This window comes from Lipotes vexillifer, unplaced genomic scaffold (assembly GCF_000442215.2).
Source record: "Lipotes vexillifer unplaced genomic scaffold, Lipotes_vexillifer_v1.1 scaffold2435, whole genome shotgun sequence".
Lineage (NCBI taxonomy): Eukaryota > Metazoa > Chordata > Mammalia > Artiodactyla > Lipotidae > Lipotes > Lipotes vexillifer.
In genome coordinates this window covers 122,502-142,332 of record NW_006769857.1, presented here as the reverse complement: position 1 = coordinate 142,332, position 19,831 = coordinate 122,502, and the positions used below count along the sequence as shown (strand labels likewise).

Sequence of the window (19,831 nt, the reverse complement as noted above, 5' to 3'; positions counted from 1 at the left end):
CGGGGGCGGGGGGGTATCTGTGTCTTTCTCACTGGCATTGTAACTTCCAAATGGTTTCTCCTGGAAAAGCCACCAGTTTGTCAAGCTTTTCCCCAGAGTCCGTCTCCTTTCTCTGAAGGTTTTGCATCTGGCTCACTGTCATGCTCTCTAGCACTACTTTCAGTGCTTTTATTATCCATGCAGATAATCATTAAGGTGGCCTGACCTCTGGGGCCCTTTGTCTCCTCTTCTGCAATGCTCTTATCCTCCACCTTCCCTTGGTCACTTAGCTTCCCGTTCATTCATACCCTAGGCCCTGTTACCAGAGACACCTGCAACTCCTCCGTGCTCTCCATCCTCAGTTTCCGTCAGATGGCCCTGGGGCTCTACCTCCTCTCTACCCAGCTCACTTCGTCCGGAGCGCTGACTCCAACAACTTTGACTGTATAAACCATCTTACCACTTAAGAAGACTGCTTTGCATTGTGAAGATTTTCAAATGTACCCTGAAGTAGAGGAAAATAGTGCAATAAACCCCCGTGTATATATATATATATATATATATATATATATATATATCACTCAGCCTTAAAAACCATGTTTTTGCTACTATTGTTCTATCTTTTTGTCTATTATCTGATGTCTCCCCTATTTTTTGTTCCTGTTACCATCTTTTCACCATCATCCAGTCACCTTATTTACTCCATGATTTAGCTTAGATTACACTGGCAATCATATTCACTCCATTCCACATAGCCTCAACTCCCTTGCCCTATCATGAATTTTGTACACAGTTGGAAAAATCCTAGTCTTGATTAAATCCATCCTGACGGCTCTTATTTCAAAATTATGACCCTCTAACCTGAAGTGGACCCTCAGTACTGTTTAGAGAGTCTATTTTGTATTCCTAGCTCACTCTCTCTCACTCTCTAAATGGCTGTTTTGCACCTTCCCCTCTTTCCTCAAACCTCTAGTTCCCGCTAATATTCAACCACCCACCTATATCTAAACTCACATCATCTGCCTTCACTCCCTTTTCTACAGATGAACTTTGCCTGATTCTATCCGAGGGCAATTCCTTCACTGTGTACTAGATCTTATCCTTGCTAATCTACTCAAGGACGTTGCTCTGACAATAATTCTCCCTTCTATTTTTTGCATCATCAGCATTCCCTTTCTATTGTTTTACCCCATCAACATACAGACATATAAATTCTCTCATCTTAAAAACAAATAAACAAAAACAAAATAAAACTCTTGACTCTACTTCTTCCTCAAGCTACTACTCCATTTCTCTGTTCACCAAAATTGCTCTAAAGAGTTGCCTAAATTTGCAGACTCTTATTCTCCTTCCATATGTCCTCCATCCCAATCAGGTTTTCTCCTATAACACTCTGCTGAAACTGCTCTTGTCAAGGATACAGATTTACCTCCTCATTGCTAAATCCATCTTACTTGGCACAGCATTAAATGCAAATAATCATTCTTTTGTCCCTGAAACATTCTTCAACTGGACTTGAGGTCGCTATTTTCTCATTATTTTTCTTCACTATTATTTGCTATTTCTCAGTCTTCTCTTTAGATTTCACTTCTCCTCTTTATCTTTAAATTTTAAATTGCACCAGGCCTCAGTCTTTGGGTCTCTTCTATATTTAATTTGTTGAGGATTTAATTCAGTCTCATGGCTTTAAAAAACAACTTCCAAATATCTATATCTAGCTTAGTACTCTTTCTTGAACTCTTAACTCACATATGCAACTTCTTGCATTTATAGTCTTCTCTGCTTCAGTAAATGGCAACTCTATCCTTTCCGCTTCCAAACACCACATGATAATATCTGAATTCTCTCTTTGTCATACTCTTGCTTCCAATTCACCAGAAAATCATAATCATTCTGCCTTCAAAATGTATCTAGAATCTGAATGAACAAACTGCATTTATATTGGATCAACCCTCCCCCAGATAACAACTGTAAACTCTGGATAAAATGTAAAAGACGGTGACCTGAAAGCAACAGAGAGTGAACAGGAGCAGGTAGATTTTGGAGGGGAGTCACAGAAGAAAGTATGGGCATAGGATAAGGTTCTTATCTTTTTTTTTTTTTTTTTTTTACAACATTTACCCTAAGGGTAGGCTCTATCTGCATTTTAGAGAGTAATTAAAATTCTGATGGCGGCAAGCCTGCAGTTTTGCCTGCTTGAAGAACCCGAGGATAGAATTCAGGGCATCTAGGGTAGAGTGAATCAGCTATGGCTTTGTAACAAATTATCACAAGTGGTTTAAAACAATACCCATTTATTTTCTCCGTGGTTCAGAGTCTAGTACAGGTTAACTGGGTCCCTTACTCAGGGCCTCACCAGATTAAAATCATGGTGTTAGTTCACTCTGTGATTCTCATCTGAGGCTCAGGGGCCTCTTCCAAGCTCACTGGTACTGGAAGAATTCATTTCCTTCAGGTCCCTGTTTTCTTGCCAACTGTTGTTCAGGGATAACTCTCAGCTTCTAGAGGATGCCCATAGTTCCTTGCCACATGGCTCCTATAAGCAGTTCACAACATAGCCATTTGCTTTCTTTCTGGCCAGCAAGGGCATGTTTCTCTAAACTTTTTTCCCCTGTGACCAACTGGAGAAATATTCTTTTCTTTCAAAGGGCTCATCTTATTAGGTCATACCTACACAGAATAATCTTTGTCTTGCCATATGAGGAAACATAATTATGGGAGTAATATCTCATCATATTCATAGGTTTTGTCCAAACTCAAAGGTAGGTGGTATTCCTGGAAAAAAGTGGAAGGAATCTTGGGAGCCATCCTAGAATCCTGCTTATCACACATAAGCACTAGAAAATGAGGGGAAATCCTAGAAGAAAGGGGTCTGGGAGAGGGAGCCCCAGAATATGCATATAAACTCTGCCTAATTCTCTGGCTGACCTCTGAACCACATATGCATAGGGCAGACTCTAAGCAGCCCACGTAGGCTAAAAGAAGTGAACTGAGATTAGATCTTTTGCTCAATGCAGGACATTGTTCTTACTATTTTTTCAGTCTGAATTATCTCTTATTCCTGCCTGTGGAAACCTTCTGCCCTCTTCAAGCCCAACTCACAAGACGCATCCTTTTTAAAGTGTCCAAGGATTTCACAAAATAATTTTTCACTATTTAGATTTATTTCATTCTTTCTTGTGTTACAACTAGCTATTTACATGTCTATATCACTAGCTGGAACATGATTTGAGGGTAAGCAAAGTCCTGTTTACTCCTGTATACCTAGCATGTTCCACTGCATAGGATAGCTTAGTTGAGCTCAAATTTGTTACATTAAATTGCATCATGATAATAAAAAATTATACAGAATCTGACTACCTCTCATCCTTGTCTAAACCACCATCATCTTTTGCTTGTATTATGATAGTTTACTTCTAACTACTTTTGCTGCTACTATTCTTTGCCTATTAAAAGTATGTTCCCAACATGGTAGCCAATCCACAGCTACCATCATACTCAATAGTGAAATACTGAAAGATTTTCCTTTAAGATTAGGAATAAGACAAGGATGCCCACTCTCATTCAATATAGTATTAGAAGTCCTAGTCATAGCAATTAGGCAAGAAAAAAGAAATAAAAGGCATCCAACTTGGAAAGGAAGAAATAAAACTCACTGTATGTGGATGAGTTGATATAGAAAACCCTAAAGACTCCACCAAAAAACTGTTAGAACTAATAAACAAATTCAGTAAAGTTGCAGGGATACAAAATCAATATACAAAGATCTTGTTGTATTTCTGTACACTATTAACAAGCTATCAGAAAGAGAAATGAAGAAAACAATCCCATTTACAATTGCATCAAAAAGAATGAAATACCTAGGAGTAAATTTAACCAAGGAGGTGAAAGGCCTGTACACTGAAAACTACAAAATATTGAGGAAAGAAATGGAAGAAGACACAAATAAATGGAAAGGTGTCCCATGCTCATGGATTGGAAGAATTTATAATGTTGAAACTACCCAAGGCAATCTACAGATTCAATGTAACCTCCGTCAAAATTCCAATGGCACTTTTCACAGAAATAGAACAAACAATCCTAAAAATGTTATGGAACCACAAAAGACTCCAAAAGCTGAAGCAATATTGAGAAAGAACACAGCTGAAGGCATCATGCTCCCTGATTTCAAACTGTATTACAAAGCTATAGTATCGAACACAGTAGCCAAAATAATTATTTAAAAATGTGCTACAGATGAAGTAATGCCACTCACAAAAGCCTCCAATTACTCTCATCTTATATGGATAAAGAACCAAAGCTCTTGCATTCATCTCCAAGGCACGCACAGCCTGCCCCTGCTATTTCCTGGCTTCCTCTTCCTCTTGTGTAGCAGGCCACGCTGACCTCCTCAGGCTGAGAGCACCCATGCCTTCAGGGACTTTGCATTTACCATTCTTCCCACCTGGACTGACCAGCACCCTTCATCTTTCCCAGGTCTTTGTTCAAATGTTACTTTATCAGTTTTTTCTTGTTACCATATTTGCCCTACTTATTCCATAGAACTTATCACCAGATGACTTAATACATCTTTTCATATTTTTTCTTTATTGTTTACATCCCTTAGTAGCATGTCCATCCAATGAGGGTAGGAATTTATCACTGGCTATTCTATCTCCAGTGCCTTCAGCAATGCCTGGAGCACAGAAGGTATTCAATAAATACTTGTTGAAAGAATGATAGAATTAATAGTTTTATGTTTTTTTTACATTTTATTTTATTTTCAAACTATTTTTTGTATGGGTAGAAGGTTTTTATTATAATTTGCTTTAAGTTTTTTTTTTTTTAAACCAATCAGGGAATACATTATAAATGAATGGCCTTTTTTTGAACATTAAATCCAAAACGGTATTAATATTTCATTGGAGGGCTGAAATAATGGTAAAAATATGATACTTACTAAACACTTAGAACATTTTATCTAACTCATAATGCTCTGTAATGTAAGCATTTATTATTTCTATTTTAAACATGAAAAGGAAAAAAATAAGAAAAATTAAATAATTTATCTAAGATAGTATAGTCAGTAAATAGGAGAGCTGAATTCAAAGCTAGGTAGAGCTTGTGATCTTAATGCTCCTTCATTCTCCCTCTCTATCTGTGACATCTATATCTGTGAAGAATAATTTCATTGTAAATATATGTTTCAGTGCCTGAGATTAGGTTCTGCATACTAGAAAGAATACTGGATTTGGAGTTAAAAGACTTGGTGTTAAATACCTGATAGCTATGTGACTTTGGATGGTTTATTAACCATTCTGAACTTCAGTTTTCTCAGCCTCAAATTGAGTTGCCAAGTTAAAAGAATTAAATAAGGTAATGTATTTGCAAAACTCAACAAACTATCAAGTGTTTTACAAAGTAACTTAATTTTTTAATAATCTATATTAATGGCTGTGCCTTGGATGTGAGTTCTCTGAATTTATGGTCAAATGCTTTAACAGTTCAGTTTGTGTTTTTGTTTATTGTGGGTATAAATATATATTTGTTGAAGCATAGTTGATTTAAAATATTATATTAGTTTTAGGTGTACAACATAGTGATTCATAGATTTTACTCCATTTAAAGTTATTACAAATCATGGCCATATTTCTCTGTGCTGCACACTATATCCTTGCTCCTTATAATGGCTCAGTTTAAATTCTATTCAAATTAAGGATTTCAGCCATTTATCTAGCATCATGTGAGAAGCCAAAGTGCCCGTTAAAAAGCAGAAATCACCAAAATGCCTCATGAGCTGAATATACTGAAATCCCTGGATAATAAATGCCAACATTATGATGTGCATCACTCTCTACTTTCCTTTCAGGTGGATGGCTCATCTCTTTGCGATTATGCTGCAGTTGGTGGCAGCCTGCCCTGCATCATGTATGGTGTGCACCAAGGATGTAACCCTCTGTCACCAGATAACCTATATAGTAGGTAATAAAACCAGTAACTCTAAAAAGCAGTGTTCAGTGTACCCGACAAATTCATTGCTATGCCTTTCTTTGTACTGACTGATCTCTTGGCTCAGCCTGAAAGAGGTAAACTTTTAAAGAGCAAGCTTTCTTTAGTGACTAAAGATTGATAACATTATTTTATTTTCCTGTTCGTCCCTGGTGGTCTTAACTAAAACTACTTTAAGACCTTCAGAGGTAACTGAGATATTTTGCTCTTATAAAAGAATACCACCATTTTATTGTTACATACTTTTTTTAATAAAAGAAAAAAATAGATCACTTTAATTATATTTTGTCCACACTTTGTGCAGATTTGAAACCTACCACAGGCTGGAAGAAATATCAATGAATCAGGAACCTGAACTGCAATTGTTCAGCATTAGTAAGATTAAGTGATGTACCAGCAAAACAGATTATTATCAAAGTGCATCTAATTTTGAAAGTGTAGTCTTTTTTTATTGGTAGTAAATGAGCTGTAGAAATGCTAACAAGATACACTGCCTGTATTCATTACATATCGCTTGCTTAAGTCAACAATTTAATAAGACACCTTATTAACAAATTTGAGGAGAATGTGATTTACATCCTGATATCCAAGAAGAGATAAACAAGCTATAAACCATGCCAATGGAAAAATTTCAGAAACAAATCTAAGATCGAGTGGAAGAAAATGAGTTCTTTCATTTCTAAAATCCTATGACCCCATGAGAATTAAGAGGTAGATGGCATTGTCATTCCTGACAGGAGAGAGACAGTTTCAAGGCTAGTTCGTTGTATACTGTCTCCAATCTGTATGGAAAACACTTAACAAACACTAAACTCCCATCCTCTCAAATAGATCTGACTTCACTACATTTTTTATTTTTGATCAGAGATAGCTGTTTGTAAGAAACAAATATTGCTCATCTACATTGCTGCACCTCTATATATTCCTTCTCATTTACAAAGTGTCACATTTGTGAAGTTAGATTTCATAAACACAGAGACTTAAATGGATGATTTGCAAGTGGAGCCTGTCTGGTCCTAGACAAGAAGTAATTGACAGAAACAATAGCCTGCTCCCTCAGAGTCAGAAATCTCTAGAGGACTGAGGATCCTTAAAAACAAAACTCCCTCAGCCCATATGAAAAATAATGATGAAAGGAACAAAATGCCAAACTGGTTAGAATTAATAGAATTCAAATCATCAGTAATAAATACTAAAAATAAATACTAAAAAATAACACCCCCAAACAAAAACCCCATGACTCGTGCTACGGAGATGGAAACAATTCTTCCAAAAGAAGGCACTGTGGAAATCCTTTGTCTTTTACATTTTTTTTAATCTCTTTGTTTCAGTGATGTAGTCTGAATTTCATAAGGGAATTGTGATTTGCTTCCCCCATGGTTGATTGTTCTAATATCACCTGTAGACTTCCCAGGGACAATGGACTCTTCCATCCTTATGACACTGTCATTTGCAGTCAAAACAATTTCAGCATGATAAAGATGTGTTACAATGACTCCTGATTATAATACAACTTTATTGAGTTAAAACGCTTTGATTTCTAATGACAGAGCAGTGATAGCTCTAGGGTGATTATGGTGAAGGGATTTAACAGTTGGAAGCCCTGAGTACCACCTGTCATTACATGATGGACTTCATTGGAGGGAACAGATATTAGACAGGAGGCTAAGATGGCCCAGACTATAATGAGAACCCCACTGACAGATCCTCAGGTTGTCTGGAGAGAACATAGATCCTTACCAAGTTGCCAACTTTTAGCCTGGAGCTAAAAAGCAGAAACCAACGGTCCTTCTCACTTCTCCCACCCCAATCCACACCTTTATGTTTGAGAGAAAAGATGATTGGCTTCACAGCATAAATATACATTGCTTGTGGAAAACTGTTTAGGAAACTCAGACACAGGCTCGGCTGTTGAGTGAATCTGTCTTGGGCCAGCAGGGCTGGAGCAGGTCAGAACACAGCCTCACAGCGAGAAAGCCTGAAAAGCCACTTTCAAAAAAACATCAATGATGATAATCCAAAACAATGAATTAAATTTAACATCTGAAGGAACAGATGGGTTTGTGTTTCTCAAATAAACATGTCATGGTAACAAAGAGTATAAAAATCCATCATTCTGATAAAGAGCCACTTTCCCCTTAAACTGAGAAATCAGAGAATCATTTTCATTTTGTTTGTTGTTCTTACCCAGGTGATAGGATTGTGCTCAGAGGGTATTGATTATCTTTGCTCTCCACTGTGCTCCCCTCCCACGTGTGTGTACTCGCTTCTAGTCTGTGCTTTTCTTCTCCACAGCAGCCCCTGTGACCACGAGGGTTTTAATCATCACTGATGGATATCTCTCCTCTATAGAGAGCACAAATCTGTCCCTCTTGTTTAATTTTGCTCTGCTCTCCTTGAGCAGAAATGGCATCGAGGATGTTCGGGAAGACGCCCTGCACACCCTTTCAAAGTTGCGGACATCGTTGCTGGAGCACAAACAAATATCCAGCTCTTCGCTTACCGATCACAGCTTCAGCAAGCTTCGCAGTCTGCAGGTGCTGGCGCTTAGCAATAACGCTCTCCGCGACCCTCAAGGGTCTTGGTTCCGAAACACCAGGGGCCTGACCCAGCTACAGCTGGATGGGAATCAGGTCACTAAACTGACAAGACAGTTCTTTCGGAGGCACAGATCTCCACAGTCTCAGGCATCTGGATTAATCTAACAGTTGTATTTCCTACATTGGGAAAGATGCCTTCCGGCCCCTGCCTCGACTACAGAAAGTAGTCCTGCCAGGTGTTTTTTCTCCACTGAAGTAGTTAATCCTTCTGAGCTTAGATAAGAACCAGTGGAGCTGCACTTGTGATCTCTATCCCCTTGCCTGGTTCTTAAGAAACTACGTAAAGTCTTCTGCTCGCACACACAGGAATGACAAGGACCTAAATTGTCAGCCATCCAACATGGCTGTGGCCACTGCAAAGAGTGTGCTAAGGCTGTCTGAGACTAACTGCGATTCCAAGGCTGCCAACCTCACTCTGGTTCTAAAAGACAGAAGTCCCCTCTTCCCAGGGCAGGATGTGGCCCTGCTGACTCTCCTTGGCTTTGCAGGTATGACAGGGAGAAGTGTGCCCAGCTTTTCTCCATATTCTTGAAGTACACTAAATGATGCCTTTCTCAGGCAACTGGGGAAACTTTCCAGGGCTTGTGGAAGGGAGAGGTTGTCAGTAGTGTGGGAGGATGTTAGTTGATTTGGCATAGGTTGAAAAAACTACCTGTTGCAAAGAAACTGTCTAACATAGAGGAAAGGGTCTTGAACCAGAATTCAAGAGCTCTAGTCCTGGTATAACTAGCACTGTGATCTTGAGTACATTAACCTGCTATTCAGACTTCAGTTTTCTTGTCTGTAATGAGGGAATAGTCTATATTTCAGTACTGGTACATTCATTAAGATGCTGGGAGATAGCTGGGGTTAAACCGCACACACGGGAATGCCAAGGACCTAAATTGTCAGCCATCCAACATGGCTGTGGCCACTGCAAAGAGTGTGCTAAGGCTGTCTGAGACTAACTGCGATTCCAAGGCTGCCAACCTCACTCTGGTTCTAAAAGACAGAAGTCCCCTCTTCCCAGGGCAGGATGTGGCCCTGCTGACTCTCCTTGGCTTTGCAGGTATGACAGGGAGAAGTGTGCCCAGCTTTTCTCCATATTCTTGAAGTACACTAAATGATGCCTTTCTCAGGCAACTGGGGAAACTTTCCAGGGCTTGTGGAAGGGAGAGGTTGTCAGTAGTGTGGGAGGATGTTAGTTGATTTGGCATAGGTTGAAAAAACTACCTGTTGCAAAGAAACTGTCTAACATAGAGGAAAGGGTCTTGAACCAGAATTCAAGAGCTCTAGTCCTGGTATAACTAGCACTGTGATCTTGAGTACATTAACCTGCTATTCAGACTTCAGTTTTCTTGTCTGTAATGAGGGAATAGTCTATATTTCAGTACTGGTACATTCATTAAGATGCTGGGAGATAGCTGGGGTTAAAAAAGTGATGAGACATAGTCTATTTCCTCAAGGCACTCCCATCGGTGTGCTGCTCTGTGGTGGAGTGAGAATCAGTGGGCTTTACCAAGTGTAGGGGGAGATGCTATTATGACAACCAGGTGCATCCTGCTCTATAGTGCTTGTATAAGTACTATAGAGTTTATTCAAGCTCTATAAGCTTATGCAAGAGCATATATACAGCTTATACAAGCATGAGCTCCGCAGTTAGATTATCCAGGTTTGAAACCTGGCTCTGCTCTTACTTGCTGTGTGACTTGGGCAAGTGATTTAGCTGCTATGTGCCTTGGTTTTCTTCTATTTGGGGGTTTTGAATTCTTTTAAGATTTCTGTTTGTCTAACTTGTTCATAAACTTGGTGCATTACTCCAACCCCCAAATGACTAAGGAGAGGATACTATTCAATCCTTTAAATTTTCTGTGGTAGTTTAAAAATTTTTTAAACTATGCGTCAGCTATCATTACATCTCACTGGATGAATGATCTAATGTGATGCTTTGTGGCATTAGTCAAAGACCAAATATGCATGAGATTTGTCAAGATATCTAGATGTTTGTATGCTTTCAGTGCATGGTGAAATCCTTTGCACCTGTGGGTAGCCGTGGTGATGAGAAGTGTGTGTGTGTGGGGGATGTGTGTGTTTGTGGGGGGTTCCCCAACACTGGAGGACCAAAGGCTCGCAAATGGCACTCAAGACTGAACTGATATACTTTGAATATGTGCCATAAATAATTATTCCATAGCAGGTTTCCAGTGAATCACTTGAACATCAGATTTTTAGCTCCTTTTAATCAGGATAGATGGAGACCAGTGTCAGGTCTAGACAGTGAAACTACCACCAGCAGTAATCAAATTCACTTGGAAGTGAATTAGAATTCTCTCAGGAAGATAAATTGTTTTAGAAAATGTGTAACCATGTCAGTAATTTTACGTGCTAAGGAATAATTTACCACAAAAGACAAAAGCACTAGAGCAACAGAGAGTTTCTCCTTAAATGTGTTTCTTAGAATACTTAGTATGTTATAGGTATCTTTTATGTCTAGTTTTAGAGAAGATTTTGCCAAGTTAGCAACTCTGCATTAGTGTAGAGATAGATAAGAATTCTGGAAGGTTCCAAAGGCTTTGTCAAAATGATAGGAAGCTTAACATGCTGATAAATTATGAATATTATTACATGCATGTTAAGTTATTGTGTGTGAAATTACCATAAAAATGTATCTTTCATTGATTAATTGTTAAAGATGTTGTTTTTAAGTGAGATTCCTCTTTAAAACAGCTCTGACTTTTGATACCGATTTACTCCTTCGAAGGTGCTACTCCTCCTGAAGTGAAAGTGTGGTCAATAATCTATCCCTCTAGATTGTGGGAAAAAGACTTAGAACTAAAATTTGGCCTCTGATTCTATTTTCTTCTTTGGCTATAGATAAATCATCACAATTCCAAGGAATATGTAAAGTCATATTCAGTAAATTTAAAACTGATAAGTGGCTAATTGGCACCTAACCTCTTGACACTTCCTATTCTGTGAACTGGAGGATAAAAAGAGAAAGCTTTCATGAAGCTCTAACATTTCCAATTCTTCAATGAGATTTTTATCATTAATTTTGCATTTTTGTTGTCTTTCTAACTCAGAAATATTCTTAGAATACTTTTTAAAAATTGCAACAATGCCCATGGCAATGAAAATTCAGCCATTTTCTTGATAGTAGGTTCAGCCTACCTACGAGCTTCATCTGCTGTTTTTGCTCTCTGCAGTAATAGAAAGTGACCATACTTGAGTGGTAATGTGACACAGACATAGCTCTAGCATCAATAGCGGGAGAGTGAGTGGTTCCTCGTGGTTTGGACACAATTTACTGAGAAACTCTATCCCATAATCAGATTATGCCTACTCTCATTTCAGTGGCTGATTCATGCATTTAAGAAAATTTAGGTCTTTCTTTCCTTTATTATTTGGTTTAGTAACTGCATCAGCCATACAAAGTATTCTCTTAATGATTTGTTTTGGATTTTTTTTCCTAACAGCTGAGGCTTTTAGGATCTAATAGGACAATACCAAGCCTAAAAAGCAGCAGCAGCAATTACAACCACAATAACATATAACAATGACGACGATTCACTGAATCTTACTATATCAAAATACTGTATTAAACATGTCACATATATTTCTCACTTGATCTCTGAGTGGTATTAATTATTCCTGTTTGATAGAGGAGGAAAAATAAGGCTCAGAGAGGTTAGAAAATGTTCCCAAGAAAAGTATTAGAACAGAGCTTTGAATCCTGAGTTTTCCAACTCCATGTAAGAGATACAGAGATGTTTCTAAAATTTTATTATTTTCATGTTTTTAACATTTAAAAACCAAAACCTTTGGAAAAACCCAGACTCTAGGATTTGGCAATTAAAATGTTCTGATCTAACTTTTGCCACTACTTTTAAAAAACATGGTGTTTTTAATAGAGATTTCATAATTTCAATATGTTGTAGCACTTTCCAAGAGTGTATTGTTGCCAAAGAAATAAAAAAGGGGCTTAAAACGTTACGATCTGGTAAGCTACAAAAATGTTGGCAGATTTTGCCAGAAACTGCTATTCTATTTAGTTAATCTTCATCTTTAACAGAAAAAAATGAGACAGCTATGCCTGACCCCTTCTCTTTTCTTTCAAGTTTAAAAAATATCATCACGGGCTTCCCTGGTGGTGCAGTGGTTGAGAGTTCGCCTTCCAATGCAGGGGACATGGGTTCATGCCCCTGTCCGGGAAGATCCCACATGCCGCGGAGCGGCTGGGCCTGTGAGCCATGGCCGCTGAGCCTGTGCGTCCGGAGCCTGTGCTCCACAATGGGAGAGGCCACAACAGTTAGAGGCCTGCATACCACAAAAAAAAACAACAAAAAAAATTGTGGGATGCAGCAAAGCAGTACTTGAGGGAAATTCAGAGTACTAAAATGCATATATATATATATGCATATATATGTATGGAAAGATGAAAGATGTAAAATCAATAATCTAAAAATTCCACTTAAAAAACAGAGATAGTATAATAAATCAAGCCTAAGGCAAGAAGGAGAAAATAAAAACTAGAGCAGAAATTGATGAAAAAAAAAAAATGTATATATATATATATATATATATATATATATATATATATCATCACATTTTCATTAAAGTTGTCTGCAGTGGAGAGAACCAGGCATAGTGCAGTCAAGGAGTCTAGAACGCTGGTATCATCTTATTCACTGTCCTCATCTCCAGAGTCAGGGAACTGAGTTTTGCAGGGCAACTGACTTGCCCAGGGTCACACAGCAAGTTATAGGTAAAGCTGGACTCGGAACACAGAACTCCAAACTCAGTCTATACTGACACCATGTCCTCCTGATCATCATTTTGGAGATTTGTAAGATGAGACCACTCAGTGCTTTTCATTATTAGGATTCATAAATTCCTTCTGTTTATTTAAGAATATTCAATAAACAATTCTGCTATGCCTCCTCTGCCAGTGTTGAGAGCACTGGAGATACAATATCAAATAAGACTGAAAAGATCCATTTTCTCATAGTGCTTAATTCTAGCAGGGGAGGACAGACAGTGAACAAGCAAATGAATAAGTGAACACAATAATTTTATACTGTTATAAGTGCCAAGAAAAAAGGAAATCACTGTGTCAGAGAGAGAGTTCGGTATAACTCAGAGACTTTGGTATGAATATCTATGTGGTTGAGGATGCCATTTGTCAAGATGAGAAAGAGTGAGGTAGAAACAGGTTAGACTCTGCACTTGAGTTTGAGAAACACTGCCATTTACAATGTTATTTAGAGGATAAGCTAGCCTATAGAGAACATGAAATGACTGTACCAGGAATTCTGAGATTAGATGTCAATAATTTTATTGTGGTAGTTCAAAGAAGGGAGTGATCTTTGCAAGATGGGAAAAAAATAGCAAACGATTTAGATTTTAAGGGATAAATGAAATTCAAATAAGCAGAGATAGGAGAAAGTATTAGAAGCATCACAGAGAATACACAAAGGCTTAGAAGTACATTTTAAGATTAATGAATTGAAGAGTTTGAAACATAGTGTTTGAATGTGGGAAATGATAAAAAAAGAGGCTAGGAAAGAAGGTTATGGCAAGATTATACTGAGTCTTGAATGCCAAGGAGTTTGACCTTTATGCTAATAGAAGCCAATGATGTATTCTGAGGTAGGGGATGAATCTTTAGAGGTGATTAAAATATGGCAATAGCTTGTAGAATCTTTTTTTCTTTGTGGGGTGGAGGTTATTAATTTCAGGTTATGTGCTAAATGTGGTCTATTTTTATTGACTATGGGATTAAGAAATAGGAAGTTTCATTTCTCATAGGCAGAAAAAAAATTTAATGCAGGAATTATTTTATCTTGAATGAATTTCAGTCCATGAAAAACACCCCTTTTTCTGTCAAACACATTCCAGATGGTATTGTTTCTTATATATATATATTTTTTTATTGCGGTACGCGGGCCTCTCACTGCTGTGAACCCTCCCGTTGCGGAGCACAGGCTCCGGACGCGCAGGCTCAGCAGCCATGGCTCACGGGTCCAGCCGCTCCGCGGCATGTGGGATCTTCCCGGACCGGGGCACGAACCCGCGTCCCCTGCATTGGCAGGCGGACTCTCAACCACTGCGCCACCAGGGAATCCCATGTTTCTTATAATTTTTAATCGATACAAAGAAAGATCCAAATTGGAAAACAGAACAATGTCGATTAAATATCCTCTGTCTGGACTAATATTTGTCCACATGGTGATAGATTTCCCACCCATTTCAACACCCTTTAAGCCATTAACCTTGATATTTGTGGATTTCACATTTGATGATTTATGTTTCTTCCTATGATGTTATCTTTTAATAGTCTCTGTATTTGTCGCAGGAGCTGTTGGTCTCACTTGCCTGGGTTTAGTGGTATTTAACTGGAAACTCCAACAAGGCAAAGCAAATGAACACACAGAAAACCTTCCTTGCAGAACCTTCGATGAATCCCTGCATGATCATGAGGCAAGAAATTACCACGCTGAGGGATACTGTAACTGCCACTTAACTCAGGAAAACGAGATAAAGGTCATGTCCATTGTGGGGTCCAGAAAGGAAATGCCGCTCTTACAGGAAAACAGCCATCAAGCAGTACGGGCCTCTGAGTCCACAGCCCTTAACCTGAAAGGGAAGGGCCATGGGGCAGACAGCACTTTCTTCTGCTTTGGTGGCAGACTGCTGCAGTCAGGATGTTCAGAACCTCCTGGGAATATGGCAGCTTTTAATGAAGCCAGCTTACTTACAAGATATTGTCCAAATAGAGTTGAAAAGCTGAGGAATCGTGAGCCTGGGGAAGTCCAACCTCAAACTCTGCCACAGCATGTAACAAGAACAATAGGTGAGTTGTCTTGTTTTAGAAAATCCCACTCTGTTTAAATCCCTCTGAAAGGGTAGCCTCCTTTGATTTCCTCAAAAGAGAAATGCCATAAAAATCATCATGGCACTGGCCTATTCCTCTCCTAAAGATACTGGACATGTATCTGTGCGTATGGAATGAGGTGTAGATGAACACTTCCCAACCTCAGGAGCTGAGAGTACACCTTGTGCCCATCGGCAAGTGAATTTTGTGACCCAACACCTAACAATGTTTTTTTTTTTGGTTTGTTTGTTTTTAAGAAGGCTTTTAAATAGAAATAGTGCTGTTAAGATTTATAGGAGGCTGAGTATTGGCTTCTATTCCAACATCGTTCGAGTCTAATGCTAGTTGTACAGTAAGCAACCTTCCCAGAGCATGACATGTTAGAAGAATCGGCCTTCTAATGCTAGTGATTCATTTCAGGAATGATGTCAAGACACATACTTTGCTTGCTGAGCTGTCAGGGATGATAACTTCCCAGTTCAGGGAAAGTCAGGACTTAATTCATTGTCCCCATGTTGGGAGCCGAGTGAATCTGGCTGTGACATCTACCCACTGTACATGGGCGATGTCAATATTTAGGTGGAGGCAATGAATTAAATGTCTTCCTTTTTCTCCCTGAATAGTAAGGCAATGCTTTCAGGCTCAACAGTGAAACCTTTGACAGCTGCTCTGTGAAGAGGTTCCGGTCATTTATTTGAATTGGTTTACAACAGGCAGAGCTTTCTCTCAGAATATGAATGACAGAGGTGCTGCACCAAGAAATTCTTACCATGGAGATCTGGCCCTAAGGATGGATTTGGGGACAATTGGAAAAGAACGAAACTGTATGTTATTCCATATGTGATATAAAGCAGGATGTGAATTTATGCCATTGCATCCCCCAGATTTCAGATCTTACCAATTTCGGGGGCATGATGATTTGACTGAAAAGAGGAATGGCTAAGGAAGAAAACATCTGCCATAGAAACCCGATCAGATTGGTTTTATTTTATAAAGCAATAAGCACTTAGCCTTTCAATAGAATCATACCTTAGGCAGATGTTTCATTTTAGCTTTGTCCAGAGCCTTCACTTCTCTGTGGGAAACGCCTATACTAAAGGGAAAGTGGCCTCATAACCATTTAAAACCCAGTCTCTTGTTTCACACAAATGCTGGTTTGTCAAATCAATACAATTACTTTTAAGAAAGACTTGAAATTTTGCTACATGCCAGGCATTGTACTGAAGCTGGAAAGGACAGTTATTGGAGAGAAAACGTTCAAGACCACACCTGCTCCAGAATAGAAGTCTGTAAGAGGCAATATCACTCTAATTAGGGCTTCTAACTCAGAAATATAGAATTACAGTATGTCAGGAGTAGAGGAGATTTTAGAGGTGATCTAGTTCAATAGCTTTTAATATTTATCTTTGAGCCATAGAACTCTTTTAGAATATGTTAAAGGCTAGCAGTTCTTTCCCCGGAAGAATTTTATACCCACATAAAGTTCCCACTAGTCTAATCTCCTGATATCCAGTGAGTAAATGGCTTCTTCAAGGTTACTCAGAGAGTTGAAGTTAGATCTTAGATTAGAACTGGACGCAAGTTGGAGCTTATTTCACCTCTTTCTTTCTATCACTGAAAGGAATACTTCTTTCTTCCTTTGGATAAACCAATTTCACAAAACAAGAAAAAGTACACTGGTAAGATGTAATTTTAAACTTAATATGCATTGTGGAAGAGGATACGGTTTAGTATCAGACAGACCTGAGTCAAATTCTGCCATATCATTTAGTTGACATGTGACTGGGAGAAAACATGCAACCTCTCTAAACTTGTTTCTTCCTCTGTAAATGTGCTAGGAAAATAGGACTTGTCCAAGGGATCAGGTCTCTTAAATGAAAAAATGAATGTACAATACTTAACACAATGCCTACCTCTTATGCTCAATTAATGGTGAAATATTACTAATATTTTTGTCATTAATATTATTTAACATGTATCATTAATAGATATTGTATTAACATGCACCATTTAAGAGTCTCAGACAGATTCTTTCAGCACAGACCAGGCCATAGTCCAAAACACATATTCATTTAACAAATATTAAATGAATATTAAGTGATGCCAAGTAAAGCAGATACAGACTCTGCCTTATTGGGACCAGTAATATCACAAGTATTTCTCTGTTATTGTTGAGGTTATTATCTGCTTGAAACCTATATATTACTCAATATTTTATTATGTTCTTCCTAATATTTAGTCCCAAGTGGTAAATGAATTGAGAAAAAAATTATTATAGCCACTTGGAAAGAATTTAGATATTATTCATATTTAAAGCTAACCTAATGGACAACTAATCTAAAGATTTACAACTATGAATATTTTAATTTCTAATTCCACAACTTTTACATCAGCATCACAACTGATTAAAATGTGGCCATAAAGAGTGCCATTGCAAACACACCAAACTGCCAAATGTCCCTTGAGGATCTGGTTAAAAATTAGGAAATTTTCAAGAATTGCCATAATCAGAGGAGTCCTTTTTGCACCTTTCATAAGGCTTCTATGCGTCTGTTTGGTTGGGGTAATAAAACTCTGCTCAGTGCTAAATTCCTGCATTTATTGTTCAGCAGATATCAGCAGTGGCACATTTAGTAGAAGATATGCAACATCCACTTCAGCCTTGGCAAGAGAAAGTCTTAAAAAGCATTTAACAAATGAATCATGGCAGCCTCCAATAGAAAAAGGACACAATGGCTTACAACCACACAGGCTGAGACATTTTATTACAGGCTCATCATCCAAGCCTTGTGAGCCTGAGGAACACTCTGTACAAAAAACCTTACAGAAACATAGATCAAAATATGATGATCCTTGTGGGCTGTTAACACGAAGCAGGCCTGGGTATTTGCAGCCAAACAGTTGTCTTATCTGTAAATATGTGCCCTGTGATCAATTTCAAGATTATGTGAAAGAAAGGAAGCCAAATCGTCGAGAACTTTCAAAGCCCAAGAAAGAGCAAATCCAAATTAACAGAGCAATAGAAAAATTCCTCATGAGTGAGGACAACACGGAGTTATTGGGGTTATCAACAAAAATCAAGAAAACATATTCCCCTAAGAGGGTTAGCTTCCATCATCCTGATTTAGTAGAAAAAAATAGTTTGGTGATGTCATCCAAAACATCAAGCCATTGGAAAGAGCAGAAAAATCAAGGTAACCACCTGACCAACTTGGATCTCAAAAGATGTAGCAATCCTCAGGAGAGAAACAAAAGAGGAAAATGGCTTACTGATCCACAAATTCTGCAAAAGAAGAGAACCAGTCAATCTGACTTCAAAGGGAAAATTAAAGGACAAAATTTAAGGATAAAATTAAATTTAAACCCTTTTAGAAAAGTTAGAGTCCATCCAGAAAAATCCTTGCCAGAATTCCCAAAGAAACGCAGACAAGTGTTGTCACCTTCTAATAAATTCTCCAAAGTTTCTGAGAAAGAAGCCAAAATAAACCTTGTGTCCTCTGCAGATTTTCACCAACAGTCAGAGAGTAACAACTATGTTAGATTCACTGCAAAACGGCTGCCTCTCAAACATGCCCCAAAGCAGACCCCATATTACAGAAAAAACATTAAAAAGGCTCCTCTCTTCAGTGCTGACAACTTGTCAGTGGCCAACCAGAGCTCTATGGAAGGCAACTGTCACCCTACTGGTCATATTCCTGATGGAAACCCATCAACATTGCCTCAGCCAACACCCACTGTGACTGAACACAGGCAGTCACACTCCCCCGTCTCAACTGAGCAAGTGGGAGGTGCAGCTCACCTTGCACTGGGCATTCCTTGTTATTTACCAGTGACTTTGGAAAACATAGGAAGGGATATTTTACCATCCCACCATTCTAGGGGGGCTACTGACCGAGGGGTGACAGAGCCCACTGAAAACGTGGAGCAGGACAAATCAAAAACCAGTGAGTTAAATCGGTTTTCTTTGTCCCTGGGGAATCAAATCCACAGGACTGAAACCTACAAGGAACATACTTTAGATCAAAATCAAACCTTACAACATGCAGAGCAACTCTCAAGTCACGAACAACTTGGAAAGGAAGAAAAAACGTTAATGACAGAACCCAAAATATCACATCCAATTGTGGAAATTTGTGTTATGGGTGAGGGAAATGATGTAGAAAAGAAACTTCCTAAAACAGAAACTTATGATTCCTCTCCTATTTCCCGGACACAATCCAAGGGCAACTTTACATTTTTGAAGACAAATTCTATTCCATACCAAAATAAAAGAGAGCTTCCCAAGGATATCAGTACCTCTCTTAGTACTCAAGCCAGCTGGCCTCTAACCAATAGTAGTGAAAAAGGAATTGACAGCAATGCATTGCCGCCCAGAGATGATGGCACTGAAGCACTGCCGATAAAAATAGTA

At 38.5% G+C, this 19,831-nt stretch overlaps 1 protein-coding gene across 1 annotated transcript in view; it reads right to left on the bottom strand.

Annotated features, from left to right (window-relative positions):
* TNNI3K (TNNI3 interacting kinase) overlaps positions 1 to 19,831 on the bottom strand; it is a gene marked incomplete at its 5' end in the record, with an annotated part of 199,563 nt that overhangs the window by 60,894 nt on the left and 118,838 nt on the right. The window lies entirely within an intron of this gene.